Here is a 20,849-nt window from a genome sequence, read left to right on the forward strand (position 1 = left end):
ATGTTTTAAAAAGTTTTCAAATGCAGACATTTGGATTTAATCAGAAGATGAAAGAACAATGAAACTAGGAGATTAAAAGAACAAAAGCAATTATTTTAAATGCTACTATTCTGGAGTTCCAATATTAATCCTTGAACACCATTATAATTGCACCAAATGATTTATATATGTAACAGGAAAATTATTTTATGTTACTTACATTCCTCTATTAAGAATAATTTCTCCTCTTTCAGTCTCTTTTCTCTTAATTATGATTCCCAGAAATGTGTCACTGTGACATTTTTCTAAATATGGTCTTAATAAGAAGCTTAACTTTAATGGTTTAGTTCCTTGAAAACTTTCATAAGATTATCAAACCAATTCTTAAAAACATATAATATAGTCATTTTGAGAAACGTATGTAAGTTCAATGTGTGCTATTTTTCCATTTCAGAGATAACCTAAGTAGAACAAGCAAATACAAAAAGTAAGATTTCAACATTGTCATTGTTGAAATAGTGTGTGAGGAAGAGTGAGGGGCAGAGATTAGAAGATTTATGTTTTTGCCCTGTTTCTTCAGTGCTTGTTATAGAATTTACTGACTGTTTATTTCTCATATGCTAGCATTTTAAGAGATTATTTCTTAATATTTTTTTACTCTGCTTAACCACTATTACATTTTTTTAACTGGAACATCTGTCATTTAAATTCTGATTATCCACAGACTGACATGCTGAGAGGCAGACTGGCTGGCTGGCTGGGGGAAACCATGTCTTACATCTCAAGGAACACGATTCAGGCCTTCTTGTGTTGCTTTGAGTGTTGCAGTGTTTTCTTTATACAGAATTATCCTTGCGTGATTTTCTCCCTTCTTGCTTTCTTTATGCTTGTCACTGGCATCTTCATCAGCCCCTTGCTAAAAAGCAAATTAGTTCCTTCTTCAAAGAGTCCAGAAAACAGACACAAAGAAAAGACAGTTTAATGAAGAGACTAGGGAGAGGTTATACAGACTGCTTTAACTCACTTCCAGTTTTTGGCTAAACCACATCCTTTTTGCATCACTGCTATTTTTGATACCATTTCTGATGATCCAGAAACTAATACATAGTAAGTGCTTTATATAAAATTGGCACATTTGAATAGAATCTGGGATCACAAACCCTCGTCCCCATCTGCAGGACATGGCATTTGGTTTCTGCAGAAAGAATGGAAGAGCCCGTCTGTTTTGTTGATATTATCATGATACATTTTCCCCATTCAAAGGGAACTTTACTCTGTGGTGCTTCTCTTAAAGTATCACTTCAACCTTTTAACAATTTCCCTATTAGTGACTACTGTCACTACTGAAAAAGAATATTATGCAGGTTTCAATCTTTCCCTGAAGAATGGTGGTTGGGTGTATGTGAAACAGTAGCCTGCAGTTCATGTTACCTGCTTCTTATGCAGGACTCACTTTGCTGTTTATTTTTTTGCCTACCAACAAAGGGAGAGGTATTATGCATGAGTGTGGGGGTGTATATATCCATGTAGTGTGTACACTCATATGTTTAAATACAAGAAAGTTCTAGTGCTGCTCAAAATTGTTCAGAAATTGCTGGTTTCCATGCCTGACACAAACACATGGACACTCAAACATCCGCATGTATCTTTATATAAATACGTGCATTTGCATATTGATGCATAGACGTATGCACTAAGAAGTTTTTTAACTACAACTGCATCCATTTAAAATTGTAACTAACTACTTTATTATTATAGTGATTGAAAATACATAAAATGTAGTCTTGAAAGCAACTAATGTCTACAAATGGAATTCTCTGTTGTGCCAGCATGTCTTTTTCAATATTTTTTTTAGTCACAAGACTTTATAAATCACTGGCACCAGCAGTGCATGTTCTGTATATCAAAAACTGTTTACTCACACAGAGGGATGCATGTGTATCACACTGAATCACACTGAAATAAAATATTTTCATGAAGGGATGTGTAAGTACTAACCAGTATTTTTCAAACACTTTTCCCATTAAGTAAGAATCAGTCACACTAATATTATTTAAAAAAAAACATGTTCTAGAGAGAAGGAAATTTAAGCTAAGAAATATTTTTTAAAGTGTCTATTAAATTTGGATAGCTCAGGAGCTGGGAGTCCAGCTGGAGTGATGCTGCCTTTTAGAAAGACCTACCTGTAACTTTGACCTAAGCAAGTAGTTGGGTTGCTTACTGTCACTGCAAGAAATACTGGAGAGGCCACAAAAGAAAGCTGTAAAAGAAGTGGCTGTAAAAGGTCTAGCAAGTGCCAGCAGATGGCATACAGGAGTCCACAGCAATTTTTAAAATACTTTTTGTTCTCCAGATGCCTTAATGTGCACAACTTTAGAACTTTACTCTGAGAATTGAGATTTCTGAAGATGTTATACTAGGTAAGGAAAAAGAAAAAAAAAAGATGAATACATTTAGTAAAGGATTTGCCTGACTCATTAAAAAATATATCTCTACAGAGCTGAGAAAGCTCAGTTCTTATTACACATAAAGATTTAAGACACTATTTGTATGTACTTCCTCTTGATCTTCACACTTGTCTTCTTTGTTGGAGTTTTAGAAAAATATATTAAAAATATCAGCATTGCAAAAAAGGATTTAAAAGCAACTTGTCTTCTGGAAAATGTTTGTCTCATTGATGTCTGAGCTTGCACAAGAAGAAGTAATGGAAACTGCATCTCTGATCACTGGAAAATGGATTCTTGTCAAAGACACTAAGTGTCCTAATAGTGTGATGCTATGGCTTGCTCTGTCTCACTGCCAGGCTCTGCTATAGAAACAGGGTAATTATATGAGTACCAACAATTCCCTTATCTAATGTGAACACTTGCCACTGTTAACTGAATTTCAATGTGCTGAAGATGAAGCAGAGAATTAAAATTTAAGCTGAATTTGTTGAGTCTTTTAATCCAAAGAAGTTTTCTGTCAGGCTTTCAGTGGTGTTTTTCTTGGGTTTGGGTTTTTTTTTGTGTTTTGTTGTTGTTGTTGGTTGTTTGCTTTTTTTTTTTTTTAACTTTACACCTTTCAAAATGTGCCAGCCAGCCCCAGAGCTGCTGATGTTAGCAGAGCCAAGAGTTGCCACTGCCCAGGGCAAACTGCCTGCCCTCCTCTGGGCACTCTTTGCTTCCTCACAAGCATCTCTTCTGGACTTGCTAAATATCTGTTCTGCATGACTTTTTGTGCAACTTCTATGACCTTGGTACTGTGGCATTAGACAACTAGTTTTTTCGAAATAACCTCAGCAGAAAATTCTCAATTCCTGTCTCTCATTGCCCCATAATTATATTTCTCAAGTACATTACTAGTACATCAGTCCTGATATCCTCATGGGATTCTTAAAGATAGCCAACTAATGGCCCAGAATTCCTAATCCAAAGTGTATTAATGTCACTGAAAGCTCTCCTAGAGAAAACTCTGATTGCCAAACAGGGCAACCAGAATAAATGTCTTCTAATCTGGCAAACACATGGAACTATTTCAATTTAAATATTCATGTAGTGAAATAGTTGTAATTACATTAAGAATTAGTGAACTTTTTATATTAGAATATTTAGCTGTTCAAGTACGACTAGCAGATATTTTCAAAATATCTCATGCAATCCCTGAAATAATAAGGATCTCTGTAGAATGCAAAAAAGAAATCCATTTGAGTTAGAGTAGGGAGAATTGGAAAAAATCCAGCCAAGAATGATGAATTGAAATTCATTGTATATTGAACAACCTAATTACAGTGATTATGTTTTTTGTCATCACAGAGTTGATGAATATTTTCCAGAGCAAGTGGAAAATTCCATCCCACAGTCACTGCAGTTGTGTAATATTGCTGCATATTAGTATCTTAAAGCACTGTTATACTGTCGAATATAAACAGATTACTGTAGACAATCACCAGCCAAAAACAACAAAGAGGCCAGATTATATCTAGGCCTTCTGATGATCAAAGCTTTAATACGTTTTATATGCTGTTTCATTAATAATGAATGTGAAATGTTTGTGGCAGTAACATCAAGGCTTACATATTTTCATAGTAATTGCTTCAAAATTAAATATAAGTAAACAAATTTTAAAATACTGTATTTGTTACATATAAAGCCCAAAGAGCCAAACACAAGAAATGTCTAGGAGTTGATTTATCATCTGTGGGTCACATAGAGTCTACTTGCAATGATTCCATTCCTGCACTAAAGAGAAAAGCTAAAATAATTTCATAGAAGTGTCATCTGTAAATTATAACCCTTTCTTTGGAATTGTTTCTGATTTTTTTGCAGGGTTCCAGAAGGAAATATGTGAGCACGAGGATTTATTTTTCCATTTTTATTTCATACATGATGATTTACACATTTTGCTGGTCGTGTTCAAATAGAATACCATCTTCTGAGAAATAGACTTTATTAGTACCAATGACGTCAGATGTTCAAATTGGAATACAGTAAAATGCCTTATTATTTAACATCACAAAATAGGCATCCTTATCTCTATAATCTATAAAAGGGAACATCATCTCAGTTTGAACACTTTACTTGCTAACATTGTCTCTACCTGGATTTTTAAAGAAATCAAATAGAAAACAATATAAATTTCAATGTCCTGCCAAATGAATTCAGGTGAAGGTTCAATAAAGTTAATCATCCTTTCCACAATAATGAGGAATTAATACTCAAATCATCTACATTTAATACACTATATATTCAGCAATGTCATTTAAGCCTTGAAACTGCAAGAATTATGGGAGTTCTCAAGATAATATTGATCTAATGCCTTCAGGACCATGGGTCAATTACTTTTTTTTTTTTTTTTTTTTTTTTAGATAGTATGGGAAGTACCTATGCTGTTATAAAGAGTACATGACAGAAAGGACCTCCTTCCAAAATTTAAAGAGTTAGTTTCCTGATTTTCTTTAATTGCAGATGGTTCAGATTTTAAGTCAAAGTATTTATAGGCTTTCCCTAATGAAAATTAAGAAACCGCTTGCATGTGTAAACTTTAGTCTATTTAAGGAAGTTGGTTTAGGGTTTAATTAAAAATCCATTATCATTTGCTTTCTATTTTAATGGTTGGAACTATTGTTGTCTTCAGCGTTGTTTCCCTTTCAGGATACTAAAACTTACCTACCTCTGGCCAATGCAATGTGTGCATTGTTCCATTCAAATTCAGCTCCTGAGAATGTCTATTATTATCCCTTCTTTCAGTAGCTGCACAGAAATGAAAGAACCCAGGACTGCTCTCATAGCTCAATATCATTTTATCTCTTCATTTAGTACCTCCTTCCTATTTTATGTCAGACCTTTACTAAAAAAAAAAAAAATATCTTCTGTTGTAGATCACATACTTACCAGTTTAGTGCAGGAAGGACTTAGGAAATAATGGTATGGCAGTGCTCTAATAAACTCCTACAGTTCACTTTGGCTGCCTATACCTAGGGCTACGACATGGAGATTCTTCACAAAATATGGGTTAACGCAGCATATGTGAAAGATGTAGCAGATGTAGCACCTTGCTACTGTATTGGAGCTTCTTGTCTTCTGATTTCTCAGCAGTTTTCTGAGTGCTGCAAAGGTCAGGGAGGTACCTTCTACTGCTCAGACTGTGACCAGATGATATTTGGTATTAACAGATACAAGTTTGTATGTTAGCAACCTCTTTACATGTTGGCACACAAGCTACAGAAAGCAGGTTTTAATTTCCAGGTGTTCATTGCAACAGAGCAAAAAGGTGTTAATTGACCCCATCCTGTTTCCTCAGAGCCAAGAAAAGTCTGAGAGCAATGTCTTAAACAAGTCCTCTAGGCTGCAACTGTTTTAAATTGATTGCACATTTATTAATGATATACTTGTATATCATTATCATACTTGCACTTTATTGCAACGATTCAAGCCTGAACCAAAGGACAGTTCAAAAGATAACTTTTCCTCAAAACTAAATTGAATCTGTCTGTTTCTCAACAAAAATCAAAACACAAACAAAAACATTGCCTAGCTGGGATGTGATTAATTTTTCAGTGTGAAGATCTGAAGAGTTGGTGGTTGGGACTCCAAGGATGTAGCTCTGTAGCTCAGTCTTGCCCTGGCAGCGCTGTGGGGATTTCTCAGCGTGGCCCACAGAGTACCCAACTTATTGGTCCCAGTGGTCCTTTATACCTTGTGTTATTCTCAAGTAACTATCAAATCCTGCATTGCCTCCAGAGATGGTGTGTCCACACCCTGGCTAAAATTTCTTCCTTCATGCCTGAAATATGGCACCTTCTGGTTTAAAATATTATATTTTTTGATGTGAACGACAGGAGTGAAACATCTGGCCTGTCTTCATATCCTAGAAAATGGTAACTTAAGTGAGACATCACATACCACAGTCTCTGAGGCAACCTATGAACATTACAACATGTTATGACCAGAAATGTGGGCCCTTCTTGGTGGGAAAGGACTGTGCTGTCACTTGTACCACTTTTGGTGGAAAAATTCATTGTTTGCCTTAAATAGTACTATAATAGGGTTTCACACTTCTGAAGACCTAGGTTCCAGAGAATATCTGTGACAATTCCATACAATGCAGAGTATTTTGTTAATCTGTAATATAAAATAAAAAAGCCAAACTGATGCCACCTTTTGTTACAAAGTACAGTTGATCAAGCCAGAGGATGCTGTGATCATCAAGGATAACTTACATGCTTATTTTGATTTAATTTTTCTTTTCACATCCAAACCAAGCCAAAAAATAGTGAAAGTTGGAAATAATTATTTCTAATTTTAGTTAACATGGTACCAAATTGTTCATCTCTAAAACTAGGTGATATATATATGTGTTTGTTCCTTGCAAATAACTGAGACCCCATCCCAGTGGCAAACAAAGCATTTCTTTTGGCAGACCAGCAACCTTTGTTTCCAGTGGCTCACATTGATATCTCCTCAGTTAAAAAAAAAAACCAAAAAACCTGCTTAGTGCTTTTATCTGCTTGTTTGACACAAACAGAATGTCTATTTCTAAATTAACTCATACTTTAGGAGAATGTGGCATATTGTCACCTCTGCTAGAGAAAAACTCTGCCCAGTATTGGCAACTGCCACAGCATTTCTGGTTTGCCTTTGACAGTCTTGGATTTCTACAGGACTAAACCATTCTTGGTGACTTTGCTGATACCACTACAAATATTTTTCATTCTGATAGATTTCCAAGGCTTCAGAGTGTCTTTCCTTCATTTTATATCCTGACATCTATAAGTACTCTTTGCAATAGTTTTTCGTTCCTTGATGTCCCTGAGAAGCCGTAAAATGTAAATAACCTTCTCCCTTTCATGCACGGAGTCCTATGCCTGTACTTAAATGACTTCATGTGGAATTGCTGCCTTGTAATTTTTATCACTATCCTAAGTCATTTACATTTGTTTGACTTCTTCCTCTGGATCATGGTACATAGATTAGCAACATGCTCTAACACAATTCTCCAGTCACTTTATTGCAAGCACTGTCTCTGTTCACTTTCTTTGGAAATGTTTCCTGTCCAAATATACATTAAGTAATAATATGAGTTACTACATTCTCTTTTGTGAAGTATTAAATGTAATTACCAATTAAAAAATACCTTGTATTCTTTTTTATTTGATGGGTTACACATTTGCCTTATTCAAGATACCAAAAAACTAGGTAGCAGTTAATTATGGGCCAAATTTTGTAAGCTATACTTCTCAATAAGCTTCTGTGTCACATGGAGATGAAATAAAATCTAGCTGTAGAACAGAAAGAAAAACTTAGTTCTGTATTCTGTACTTCATTATTTTATAAGATCATTTTTATGTAAGTGCACCTGATGCTTTTTAAGTTAAAAAAATTTTAGCTAGCTAGGTAATAGATAATGGATTTAAAGTTCAGCAAGTATTACTGAATCTACTGAGTCTGTGGTAAGATCTTCTGTAATACATTATCCAGAGAACTGCCCTAATTTATGAAATATATATTTGTGTCCTCTAATGGTGCTGTTTTTCTTATTATGTCTTAATGGAAATGGAATACAGAAATCCATTTCTGCCATTACCTGTTTAATGAATTTGTGACCTAAACATGCTCCAAAATTTATTTATAGTCCTGTGATGTTTTTTATCTTATTGTCCTCAAGTAAAGCCTCATACATGGATAACTAGGGTATCTCACTTCAGCTTCTTCATAGAAAGTGCAGTTCAGTCTTTTGGAGAATAACAATAAGTGCCATTTTGCTAACCAGAATAGGCTTGTCATGCACACCATTTCCCACAGAAGGATGTGGCTGCGCAGTCAAAGCTTAGTATAATTCACTTTCTTGTGTAGCAAACAGTTCTCATGATGATTATATCAGTCCTGAAAAATCTTGGCTAGTCAGTGTATTCTCTTATTGCTTTTATTTTCAAAAATCTGCCCAATCCTCAACAGCATTTTTTATACCCTACCCAACACCTTGTGTGCTCCTTGACAAGGACTGACACTTCTTTCAGTTTTCTCTTTTTCTCTTTTAGATGTTTCAGTGTTCAAGGCTGGGGTTTTTGTTAGTTCTTTGGTCAAACAATGCTTGGAATTTACTGCTTCATTGATGGTCTCTTCTTTACATATATATATTACACCTGAGCTCACTAATTTATGGATATCAAGAAAAACATACATCAGCCTGACAGGGAGTTTTGTTTTCTCCCAAATGCTTTGTTGCCCTGTATCATTCTTTTTCATACCATTAAGTGTATTGACTTTTTTTTTCATGCCTGAAAGCTGGTCTATTTTTTATAGCTATAGCAGCTGGTATACAAAAAATGTCTTATTCTCCATCTCCTCTCCATTTTAACCAGCAATGTGAATTAGGCCAGAGATTGTTTGGATAAACCCTTTAAATGCAAAAGCTTTGGGAAGATGGAATATGTATGTACCAAACATATTTAAATAGGTCCTATATCTTTACAGTTTTACAACTTGTACCATTTCCCTGGCTCTGAGACTAGCATTTTTCTTTCTATTTTTAAGGATATTTTTTGAGAGGTACGGCCTTCAAAACGACCATAATGTTTTAACTTCTTCCATTAGTTGGTGTAACAAGTGCTGGAAGAGCTGAATTCCAGCAGAAGTGTTAATTTTTATCAGTGCTGCAATTTCATCTCTCCTACAGACATGCAGTTTTCCCTTTCTGGCAGTTTCTAACTGTCTTAATCTCTCATTTTCTTCTAACCTGGAATTCTCTGGCTTTTCAGTGGAATATATTCAGGGCTGCAGAAAGATATAGATTACATTATATTACAAGCTCAGCTCTTTTCACTAGCAGGGAATGTCATTTTCATAACTTTTCAACACTTTCAACATACAAGTATGCTAAGTGTATTTTGCTTGGAAGGTTTCTTATATATTTATTTTACACATGAAAGAAAAGAGGAGAGATGGAAGTGCTGCTTCATGCAATATGGTCTGTGAAGCTGAACTGTTGTCATAGTTGGTATCTCATTTTAACTTTGCAGGTCTTGATGAGAAAGGATCTGAGTTCAGGCAGTTATTGAGCGTATGCTTCAGTGACTGCCAGATTGATGCTTCTGTCATACAGGAATGTGACAATAGTTGCCATGGGTTTCCTGATTCCCTTAATTAGATTTTTCTCTGTATAATTAGCACATCTTTACTCTGAACTTCAAACTATGTCACCCATTTATTTTGAAATTATAAAAGTGTTGGGGAGGATTTTATACCTCCCATTTCTGTAAATGGCTACGCTAAGACCAACTAGGAATATCACAGAGGAAAACTGTTAAGAGGTCAATGTGTGATGCAGAAACAGGCTGTTTGACCTAGTTTTGGCTGTGGCTCAGACATCTGAGCTGACTGAACAGCGGCTGTGAGGAGAATCTCTTTTTGTTTCATTTCTCAGGTTCGAGGTAAAGCTAGTGGGAAAGAGTGAGGTAGCTTTGCAATTATATGAAATAGCTATTCAGTTCTAGAGGTCATTACAGACACAAAAGTACTGTCACAGCACAAGAAGGACTGGCTCACCATATGGGGAGGGAAGGAGGAAACCAGCACTGCAGAGCAAAGAAAGGTACATACATGGTACTAAAGTCATTTTATTCAAATGGATAACCACAGATATTCAGAAGCCTTTGCTTTGTCCAGCAAAGTTTCTATACTTTCACAAACTCTTACAAAACTATTGTAAAACTGTTGAAAGTTTAGTTTTTAAAAAGCCCCATTTTTGTACTACAATCACAACTGGGATGCTGCTGGGGATGTTTGGCTGAGGTGGTGTAATTAAGTTGGAGTTCACTCTGTAAATCCAAAACCCTCTACTTTGATTTATTTTTAACATACAATCTGTTGCTGCTTTAAGGCTAAACAGTATAACATATGCAAAGAGAAATTTGTTATTTTCAGAGGCTTCTGAAAACCATGTCAGCGCTTTGCATTATCTGAGGCTTTGCTCTAAGCACTTCAGAAGCTCCTTAAAGATTTCCAATAGGCTGCTACATGCCTTACTATAGAACTGCTTAAAAGCACATTAGCATGAGGATATATTTCAGTAAAGTGGGAAGGGGCTGGGAGAGGGCTACAATAGGATTGTGACATACTCATTCATGACCTGAACCAATACACATCACAGGTTAGAGAAGCATCCTCACCGCTCCCTCTTTTGCCCTTTGGTACCACAACCCAGTGGGCTTGCAGGTGTTCCTGCAGTGGGTACTATCTACAGCGTGCCAGTCATTCAGCCTCTTCACACCCTCCTGCTTTTCCTTCCTTTGTAAACATACACTGAACTGAGCTTGATTTGAACTGAGCTTGCCCATGGATGGTGTGGCTGCCTTCTCCTGGAAGAGTTCAAGGCCAGGTTGGATGGGGCCTTGAGCAATCTGATCTAGTGGAAGGTGTCCTTGCCCATGCAAGGGGGTTGGAACTAGATGATCTTTAAGGTGCCTTCCAACACAACCCATTCTATGATTTTTCCTCTGCCTTTAGGCAGCCTTTTGGACAGCACTCTGTAACACACCGTTGGTCTACACACACTTTCAAGTGGGAAGTAACAGGGAATTGTGCCTAAATGTGGATGCCACAACACAGGCCAAATCACAGATCTTGCCTATACTTTTTTTCTTCCTTTTCTTTTTTTTTTTTTTTTTTTGATGCAAACTAACATTTTTTACTCTTGGAACACAGATTCTATACTGATGAAGAAGGGATGGCATTTTTTGTCTCTCATGAAAATTTACTAACATCACTATTGTAACACAGATTTATGCCATTGTTGGTGACTTCTACCAACACCACTGACTAAATTGTCACTAATCCAGAAGTATGATTTCAAAACAGAAAGGCTGGAATTAACAATGCTTATATAAACACAAATGACCTTGATATTTATTTGGAGAATCAAAATGCCAAGAGATTTTGTGAAAGGCCAAAGGTAAAATAAGTTGACAGACTTAGGATGTCTTACTTTTCTTTAGGAAGCTCAGGATCAGTGCATCCCAAAGAGACAGAAATCAAGCAAGGGAAAGAGGAGACCTGCATGGTTTTGCAGGTAGCTTCTGAAAAAGCTCCAGTGGAAGAAGGAAGCTTAGAGCGTGAGGAAAAAGGGACTGGCCAATTGGGAAGATTACAAGAATGCTGACAGATTATGCAGGGAAGAAACAAGAAAAAACAAAGTCTCTTTAAATCTGGCAAGGGATGTCAAGGTCAACAGCTAGGGTTTCTTCAAGTATATCAGAGGAAAAAGAAAAACTAGAGAAAATGTGTGCCTGCTCTATAGTAAGGCAGGTGCCACAGTGGCAGAAGATGCAGAGAAGATGGAGTTACTGAATACCTTTTTTATTTTAGTCTTTACTGCTCAGGGCAGCCTTCAGGAAACCCAGATTTTAAAGTTAACAGAAAGTCTGGAAGAAGGAAAACTTTCCCTTGGTAGAGGAGGATCAAGTTAGAGATCAGTTAAGTAAACTGGATATCCACAAGTCCATGGGTCCTGATGGAAGACACCTGCTAGTGCTGAGGGAGCTAGCAGAAGTCATTGCTAGGCCACTCACCACCATCTTTAAATTTTCTGGAGAACAGGTGAGGTGCCTGAGGGCTGGAGGAAAGCCAGTATCACTCCAGTCTTCAAAAAGGGCAAGACAGACCCAGGAAACTACAAGCCAGTCAGCTTCACTTCCAGGCTTGGAAAGATGATGGAACAGCTTGTTCTGGAGATCATCTCATTGCATGTGATGGAAATGAAAGTTATCAGAAGTAGTCAGCATGGATTCCCCAGAGGGAAGTCATGTCTGACTGACATGATAACCTTCATGGACAGTGGAGTGGATTGAAGACTGGGTCAAAGAAAGAGGTCAGAGAGATGTCAATAGTGTTGTAGAGTCTAGTTGTAGCTCAGTAACAAGTGTTTTTCCCCAGGGGTCAGTACTGAGTCCAGTCTTATTTGATATATTCTTCAGTGACCTGAACAAAGGGGTAGGCTGTACCCTTGGCAAGTTTGCTGCTGATACAAAACTGGGAGTGGTGCCTGACACACCAGAGGGCTGTGCTGTCATCCAGCATGCACCAGTACGGGTTAGGGTACCATACCTATAAACACCAGTACCTGCTGGAAAGCAGCTCTGTGGAAAAATATGGGGGACAATATGATGACCGTGAGCCAGCAATGTGCCTCTGTGGCCAAGAAGACCAATAGCATCCTGGGGTACACCAAGAAGAGAGTGGCCAGCATGTTGATGGAGGTCATCCTCCCCCTCCTGTCTGCCATGCTGAGGTTCTGTATGCTGGAATACTGCTTCCAGTTCTGGGGTCCCTAGTACACGAAGGACAAGAATTTACTGGAGAAAGTCCAGCACAGAGCCACTAGGATGATTAGGAGGGTGGAGCATCTACCATATGAGAAAAGGCTGAAGGAGCTGAGTTCTTTCATCTGGGAGGAGACTGAGGGGGGGATCTCATCAATCAGGTATCAGGGGGATGGGGCTGGGCTCTTTTCAGTTATATCTAGTGTCAGGACAAGGGGTGATGGTCACAAACTGGAACACAGGAGGTTCAACCAAAACATAAGGAAAATCTCCATCTCTGGAGACATTCAAATCCACCTGGATGCCATCCTGGGCAACCTATTCTAGGTGAGCCTGCTCTGACAAGGGAGTTGGACTAGATGATCTCCAGAGGTCCATTCCAACTCCTGAAATTCTGTGAAATTCCTTTGTGTATATGCTTTGAAACATATCTTCAGTTCTAAGGATATTATTTTGGTATCATTGCACATACTGCCATATAGTGGGGAGGAACTTCTGTTAGTCCTTCTTCCTGTGAACTACAACTCCCACTTGCATTCTTCAGCTATTTACATCCCCAGAATATCTTCAGTTTTTGCTAATAATTTATGTAGTCAGTCTATTAAGTCAATTTTATGGCATTCTACACCACCAGTACCTGCTTACGTGACGCCTGAAGACTACTTCGAGGCTTTGTGAAGGCCATTTGATATTTGACTTCTTTATGGCTGACCTTGAAGGAGAGTTCAGTTTGGTAATTTATGGCAAACATCATCCAGGAAGACCCATTTGCAAGATTCACTGTCACTTAGTGCTAAACAATCACTCCTGACTCTGAAGACAATCTGAGCCCCTGACAGGGCAATCCCATAAAAAATATTGCCTGGCTACCCAGGTGTCTTTTCCAATTATCTGGAGTAGAAATTAATACTTTTAAAAGCTGCTAGTTTTTGAAAGGTTATTACAATTTATTCCAGTAGTTTCTTTTACACATTATGATGAATTGGTTTATTACACCATTATTTTCCATGTCAGCTTTTTAGAAGATTGAATCATAATGTTGAAACATTATGGAGAATGGCAAACATATTATTTTTACCGCTGAGTAATATATTTCCTCTAAAAAATTATGTTCTGTTTTTAATAACAGGTAATTTTATTATTATATTGCTAATGTTGCTTTCCCACATTATTTATTTCTATGTAGTGAGGACTGGGGGGCTTTCTTTTAAGATATCAGTGATAACTTGGACAGGACACAAATTATATGAAAGTAAAATAATCCAAACTGTGAACTGTGCTTGGAAGCACAGCAATTCATGACTTCTCAATATCAGTTTAATATATGGAGCAGCTCCAAGGAGAATAAATGGTTAGCGTCACTTTAGTGGGCTTCTAAATTTAGCAGCAATTTTTTTTAATGTCATGTTTTCTTCTTTGAATTTTTTCTTTCTATGATAATCTCTGGATGCTATTTTTGTTCCCCAAATCCTCTTGAACCAATCTATAAAAGGGCGGCAATTAGCATTTTAATGGAAATAGTTGAATCTCACTGTTTCCCTGCAGTGAGCATATTTCTATTTATGTAGAGCTCAGCAATACTCAAAGACATAAGAAATTCATCGTTTCATTTCTTTTTTTTTTTTTTGGGGGGGGGGGGGGAGAAGGGGAGAGGATGGTAGAGGGGGAGCAGAGTGGAAGAGGAGAATGAGCAAAGCTAAAACTCCTGTCCTTTTTGACACTGGATCTGTATGTAGAATAGTTTCTTTTTCTAGTATGTATTGCAAATTTTGGCTCTCTATCATCAGTTCTGCAGGTGGCTGAATGCTCTGAACTCCCACTGACTTCTTTCACAGCACAATAAAGTTTCCATCCTAAGGTGCACAGCAATGCCCCATGTATTTTTTAATTGGTACAATTACCTCAGCATGGTTTAGTAAAAAGTACTATTTCAAAGAGACAATTTCCTGTAGGTAAATGATGTCAATTTCAAAAGTTGTAGGTTACTGCTTATGAGTGTCTGCCACTATTTTTCAAGGAAGTGTATGTATAACTAAAGATTTGGAACTCAGCCCAAATGTTTAGAAAGTAAGACACCTACAGCTCAAATAATGACATCAGATAATGTCATCAAAAGTAATCTTCCCTCCCAACCAGAACTTCTTCCCTTTCACTATCAGAAACCCCTCTTCTGTCGGCTGTGTGACAGACAATCTGGGCACCTCACAGATGTTACTTATTTTACTTATTTTCATTCTCCACTTAACTAGGCTGGTTTGCTTGGCAGCATGGAGAGTAAGGTCATGAGGAGTTTATCTTGTGTGTGAGATAGGGAAAGAAGCTTATACTATGTAATGTTTAGGTTCCTGCTTCCTGCCTTGGGCAGAGGTTCTATTCAATGCAATTGTTCACAACAGGCAGTATGGTTTTATGGAGAAGAAACAGATTACATTGGAGGAGAACAGGTCAATGTTCCTCGCTTAGATGTGGGACAAGCTGGCAGATTTGTGTTGTGTGTGAGACTGTGGAGCTCATCTGCCTTTGGGCCCCACAAAAAGGTGTGTCCCCCAACCTTAGCCAGACCCCTCTGTGCCACTCCCTTTACCCTTAACAAGGTTCAAATGTGGCCTTTGTGAAAGTTCACTCGATGTTGCTGAATTGTGTGTGCAGCAGGAGGTTCCTGGTTTCACCAGACCACAAATCAGTAAATCTGTGGCTACATTGACCAATCTGATCATTCTTAAAATAAATTCTTCCTGCTTCTATTCAGTACATTCCCTAGAAATGCTTATGGCGATGAGTTAGGAAAGATGGTTTTCCCTAGATACATAAATATTCTTCCTATTTTGTCATATTAATATCAATGAAAAAGGTCATATACCTAAAATTCAGATCCATGGAGAAGCAATTTCTGGATATTTCTGGTTAAAACACTGAGAGTATAAATAACAATATCTACATAGCGGGCTTTTTTTCCCCCAAATATCAAGATTTATTTCCCCTGAAGATAAATATTGACCTTGAGTTTAAATTGGTCAGAATTTATGTTTCTTTTCAATAAATCTTTGTATACCTTTCCATAGAATTTGATAACTGTTTACCAGATTATTGAATGAAATTAATAAATTTAGCTCCATATGAAGAATTTAATAAATGGTGAACAATCCAAATTTAGGAGGCTTCAAAAAGTCTCATAACATACAATATGGACTATTTCAGTTTATGTTAAGAAACTGATGAACTGTGCACTAAATAAATTTCTTTATTGCTCAAAGAGTTACAGTAATGTCTATTAAGTACTTCTTTAAAGACTTGGCAACAGTGAACAACAATAAATAATTCAAGTAGCACCTCTAATCTTGTTTTCTTTCTCCTTAATCGGTTTTAGAGCATTGTTTTGACATTTACCCTTGAATTAAAAAAAATAATAATACTCAGAGAGAAGAAAATGCATACTGTGCACTAATCCAGCTGCTATTTGAGTACTTACATATTGACACATCGGAACAGTGGAGGAGCTCCATTCTGTGTACAGAGCTGGCAAAAGGCCATTACTGGTGGGAAGCAGTAAAAAAACTTGCAGAAAAACTTGCTTCAGTCAAAGAATTGTTTGTTCATACAGATGCACATGTTTAAACATAAAGTTTTTTAAAACTATACAGAGATACTGCATCATCATCTCAGTAAGACTCCAGAGCAAATACCTAACAGATAACGTCTGAACTATCACTCAAGAAAGAATCTAGGTGCCAAAGCTTTTCCAAGGAAGACAGAAGGATCCAGAAGAGCTCAACAGCTGGAAACAATTTTGCTGTCCAGGTTTTCCCAGCCTGTTGAGAAATATGGAGCGATTCTAGCCTTTAGGTTTTAAATTCAAAGGGACTGTGTCAGGTCATATTTGAACTCAGAAATTAAAAGTGGAGAAGTTGTTACTGATCTTGTTTGTAAATAAGATTACAGAAAACAAGACATAGTTTTGTTTCTTAAAAGGTTTTTCAAAATTTCATGTCTGCAATACTTTTTGCTAATTCGCGTTTTTAGTCAAAATTTTATTTTTGCATAGATAGGATTACTTTCACATTTTTTCCCTAAAGAGAATAAAAAACAGAGAAAAAAAATCCACGTTTTCCTTTCTTTGTGTTTTATTTTTGCTATGGTGGGTTTTTTTGAGGATCTGCGTGTGTGTAGGTAAATAAACATGGAGATGTAAGAAAATAGATTATACTGGCCCATTTTGAGCAATTTATTAATATATTCACATCCTACATCTAGAGATCCCCAAACTGGTAAAAATATGGCACATACTGCTTTTAGATATCATATTGGCACCTCTTGGAACTTCAGATGGAAGTATTAACACTTTTGTCATGTACATATCACCTCAATGAAAATTCATATGGAGACTTCTATGCATAATAAGCAATTTTTTTTCTCTAACAGACACTATGGTTTTGCATGTGTATCCACTGCTTTGAAAAATGCCATTTCCCAAGATCTTTTGAAAACTATTCTTACTATGTACACAATTTAAAACTGAAAAACATATCTTTATTACCCAGAAAAAAGTAGAAATACTCTTTGCGCTTACTTATAAATTCTCAGGTTGCCAGCCTTCCTTTTGAGAGGATGTAATTTTTTTGTTAAAAAACTGTTTCCTTTATACCTAGGCCATCAAGGTACCAAGGTATTTTAGGTCTAGAGCCTTCCCCTGGAGCTGCACCGGAGGAATTTTAGACTAGATATTAGGAAGAATTTCTTCACTGAAAGAGTAGTCAGGCTCTGAAACAGGCTGCCCAGGGAGGTGTTGGAGTCATGATTTCTGAAGGTATTAAAAAATGTGTCTATATTGGACTTCAGGATGTGCTGTAGTGGGCATGGTGGTTTTATCTCCACTAATGGTTGGACTTTGTGATCTTGGAGGTCTTTTCCAACCATGATGACTCTCTGTGATCAAGGCGCGCAGAAGTGCAGTAAGCCCTCCAGAAGTGTGCAGAAGCCCTGCTATACTTCTCTAGGCAGATACTCTTCTGGGTAGAGTAATAAAGTTAATGTATTCTTCTCTGGCTTTAGTGAATTTTCTCTCTTTTCATTGTCATATTTGGTAGAGTGTATACATGTTCCATCTCCCCAGGAACCCCAGACTCTAAAAGTAAAACCTACTGCTTTTATTTCCAATTCAGTTTTCTACATCAGTCTATCGATGAGCACCCTTGTGAAGCTTTATATTTTTATAATATTAATTTGTTTACCTATAGTAGTTATATTTAATATTTGACTCACCATGAAACAAATCTAATTAATTTCATCTTTGTTCCCAGTCAGATTATTAACAATTCATTACTGGGATAAAAGAGCTTTTGTGTACTGTATTTATCAATTTACAAGCAAAGACTGCATTTCTAGCTCTGCTGAGTGTGCCAAAATGAACTCTGTTAAGTACCTTATCTCCCTTTACTCCATTCCCTCATCAAGAAAGATAAACATTTAACATTACATCTTTACTGAGCTCTGGGGAGCAAAGACCCTATGCACTATTAATATTGTGTTGCAATAGTGTAATACAATAACTGGGAGGGATCCATCACTTGACACTGAAGAAGAGCTAAGAGTCATCCCTGAGCCAGTTGGTTACCCACTAGGACCTGCTGTCTACATAGAAAGGCAACCTTCCACAACTGACATCTACTATCCATCTCAAAATGATGCCACAGGTTGACATGAGAAGTCTTTGAGAGGTTCCTGTTTCTCTCCATTGAGAGAGCATCTATTGCCTACTTAAACTTGAAACCTAAGGAATGTTCCTAATATATTTTGGGGTGCCCCAGAGTATCACAGCTCTGAAAGGTGAGATTCTTCCATCAGACCTGTGTCTTACTTGCTAGCTCCAGGCACATATCTTGAATTATCTCAGAGCCTTTCAAAAGGCATTAAATGCTTATGTCTAGCTACCTGAATTACTCTTCAAAGTTTTAGGGCACAGCAGTTGATGGAATTGATCCCTTTCCACACATGAATATTGTGTCTTATGTGTGAGTGCTATGTTACATTGCTTGGGTAAGAGACGCCTTGATGCTTTCACACAAAAAGTACCATTTGCTTGAAATAAAAAGTATTGGTCATGTAAATAAATAAATTTTTATGGTCAGTACTATGTATACCCATCCCAATGCACTACTGGTGTTTAGTTTGCATTGGGTAATAACCTTAGTCATGGTAGTAAGACTGAAGTGATAACTCTGAGGTTTACACTCAGAAAATAATTATTCTGGTCTGATTTTTTTTTCTTTTTTAAGAACATGTTCTGTCTGCAAACACACAGCTTGTTGTCTAAAAGATTTCTTTCTCTAAAATAAGGAAAATCAAATAATATTGATCTAATGGCACACTTACTAACGAGTGTCTCAGGAAAGCAAATAATTCAGGAAAAGAAGGTGATGTGTTTGTAGTCTGGCCACATCTATTACCATCTTAATTTCATAAAACTATAGACTGACCTTGAATTGGTCATGTAATTATAATCTCAGATGAGCAGCTACACAACCAGATCAGCTACAACTAAAGAGAGAGCAAAAGCAGACAGGTGAACAGTAATTAAAATTCAAGTATAGATAAATCCTAAACCTATAGATTTTGCATAAAGTTTTAAATAAATCCCTACAGTGGCTTTGCTTTGCAACTACATCACAGGCACTCAGTGGTTTGGGAAACTTTGTAATTTCCTTTGAATTTACATTTACCAATCTAACAAGTTTAGCTTTCATCATTTTTTTAATCAAAACATCATATTGGGAAGCTTATTCTCACAGATGGTCTAGTAAGAGCTCCCATTAAAATCAATTAAATAACCTTGTTGGTTTAAGTGAAAGTGGAGTTATATACTACACAGAGAATGGTTGTACAGGATCAGCTTACAAGTGCATTTACTCCAGTAACACTTTTCTCACAAGATAAATAAAGTGTGCTTATGGAAGAAGCCTAAGAAGCCACAGGCCACTTTAACTTGCACCCTTGCTGCTCCCAGTAATTTGCATTTCAGAGACTTCCTGAGCTGTATGCTGTAATCACTGTCTTTAATAGCTTTTGGTGGATTCTTCATTCAATGTCTTCAATCCGCCTTTGAATCCACTTATACTTTTGACATTCACAAATACTTCCACAACTGAATTACTCCTTTTTTGAAAAACTACTTCCTTTTGTTTATTTAAAACCTCCTAATGATTATCTCATTTGGTTCTTCCTAGTTCTTGCATCCTGCAAAATAATAATCAGTCTCTTGTTAAATATCTCCATGAAATTCATAATTTTGTAGACTTAAATCATATTTTCCTTCTACCAATATTATTTTTTCAACATGAAGAGTTACAGTTAATGTAATTACTTCTCATATGGAGGTCATTGTCCAATGTTACCATTCTTTTTTGAGGAATCTGTAATACTACTTTGTCCCTTTTGAAGTGACCGACCAGAACTATATGGAGAATTCAAGACGTAGACACACCAGGAATGCACTCTGTAACATGATGATGTTTCCTCCCTTATTATCCCTTCATTTGTAAATTTTCTTTTTGTTATCTCCACTACCCTGAGCAGTAAGACATTTTGCACAGAGCTCTTTACATTCATTTCTACTGATGTGTGAGAGATGGGTTTCAAGAGGATAATTTAGTGTGCACAGGTGCTTAAGGTTTTTCCTACCAACATAACTTAGTTTACATTTTTCAACAATGGATGTTGGTTATTGCTCATCAGTTATTAAATCTATTCATTAGAAAGAACCAGAATTTTAAGGTAGTCTTAGAGACGAAGCTTTTTGGTGTCCTAGCCTCCCATTTGTTAGTGGAAATTCATCCTCTGAGACATGTCTCTGTGTGAATCCCAGCTCCTCAAAAGTTTACTTCCTCTGATATATCCTCACCCATTCACTCACCACAGGCAGGTGAACATGCTGTCACTGTTTGAATTTGGGATTAAAGCAATGTTTATATCTTTCAGTGGCAATTGGGAGTGTTTAGGAGAGATGCCCTCCAGCCAGTCCCAACACCTTTAAGCCAACCTTTCCAAGTGGCCACAGTCCCCACCTCCAGTGAGGCTGAAC

The 20,849-nt window shown here is 36.9% G+C and overlaps 1 protein-coding gene across 2 annotated transcripts in view; it reads left to right on the forward strand.

Moving 5' to 3' along the window:
- The window catches only part of HS3ST5 (heparan sulfate-glucosamine 3-sulfotransferase 5), a 197,224-nt gene that overhangs the window by 122,231 nt on the left and 54,144 nt on the right, over positions 1-20,849 (forward strand). The window lies entirely within an intron of this gene.

Source organism: Heliangelus exortis, chromosome 3 (genome assembly GCF_036169615.1).
Source record: "Heliangelus exortis chromosome 3, bHelExo1.hap1, whole genome shotgun sequence".
NCBI lineage: Eukaryota > Metazoa > Chordata > Aves > Apodiformes > Trochilidae > Heliangelus > Heliangelus exortis.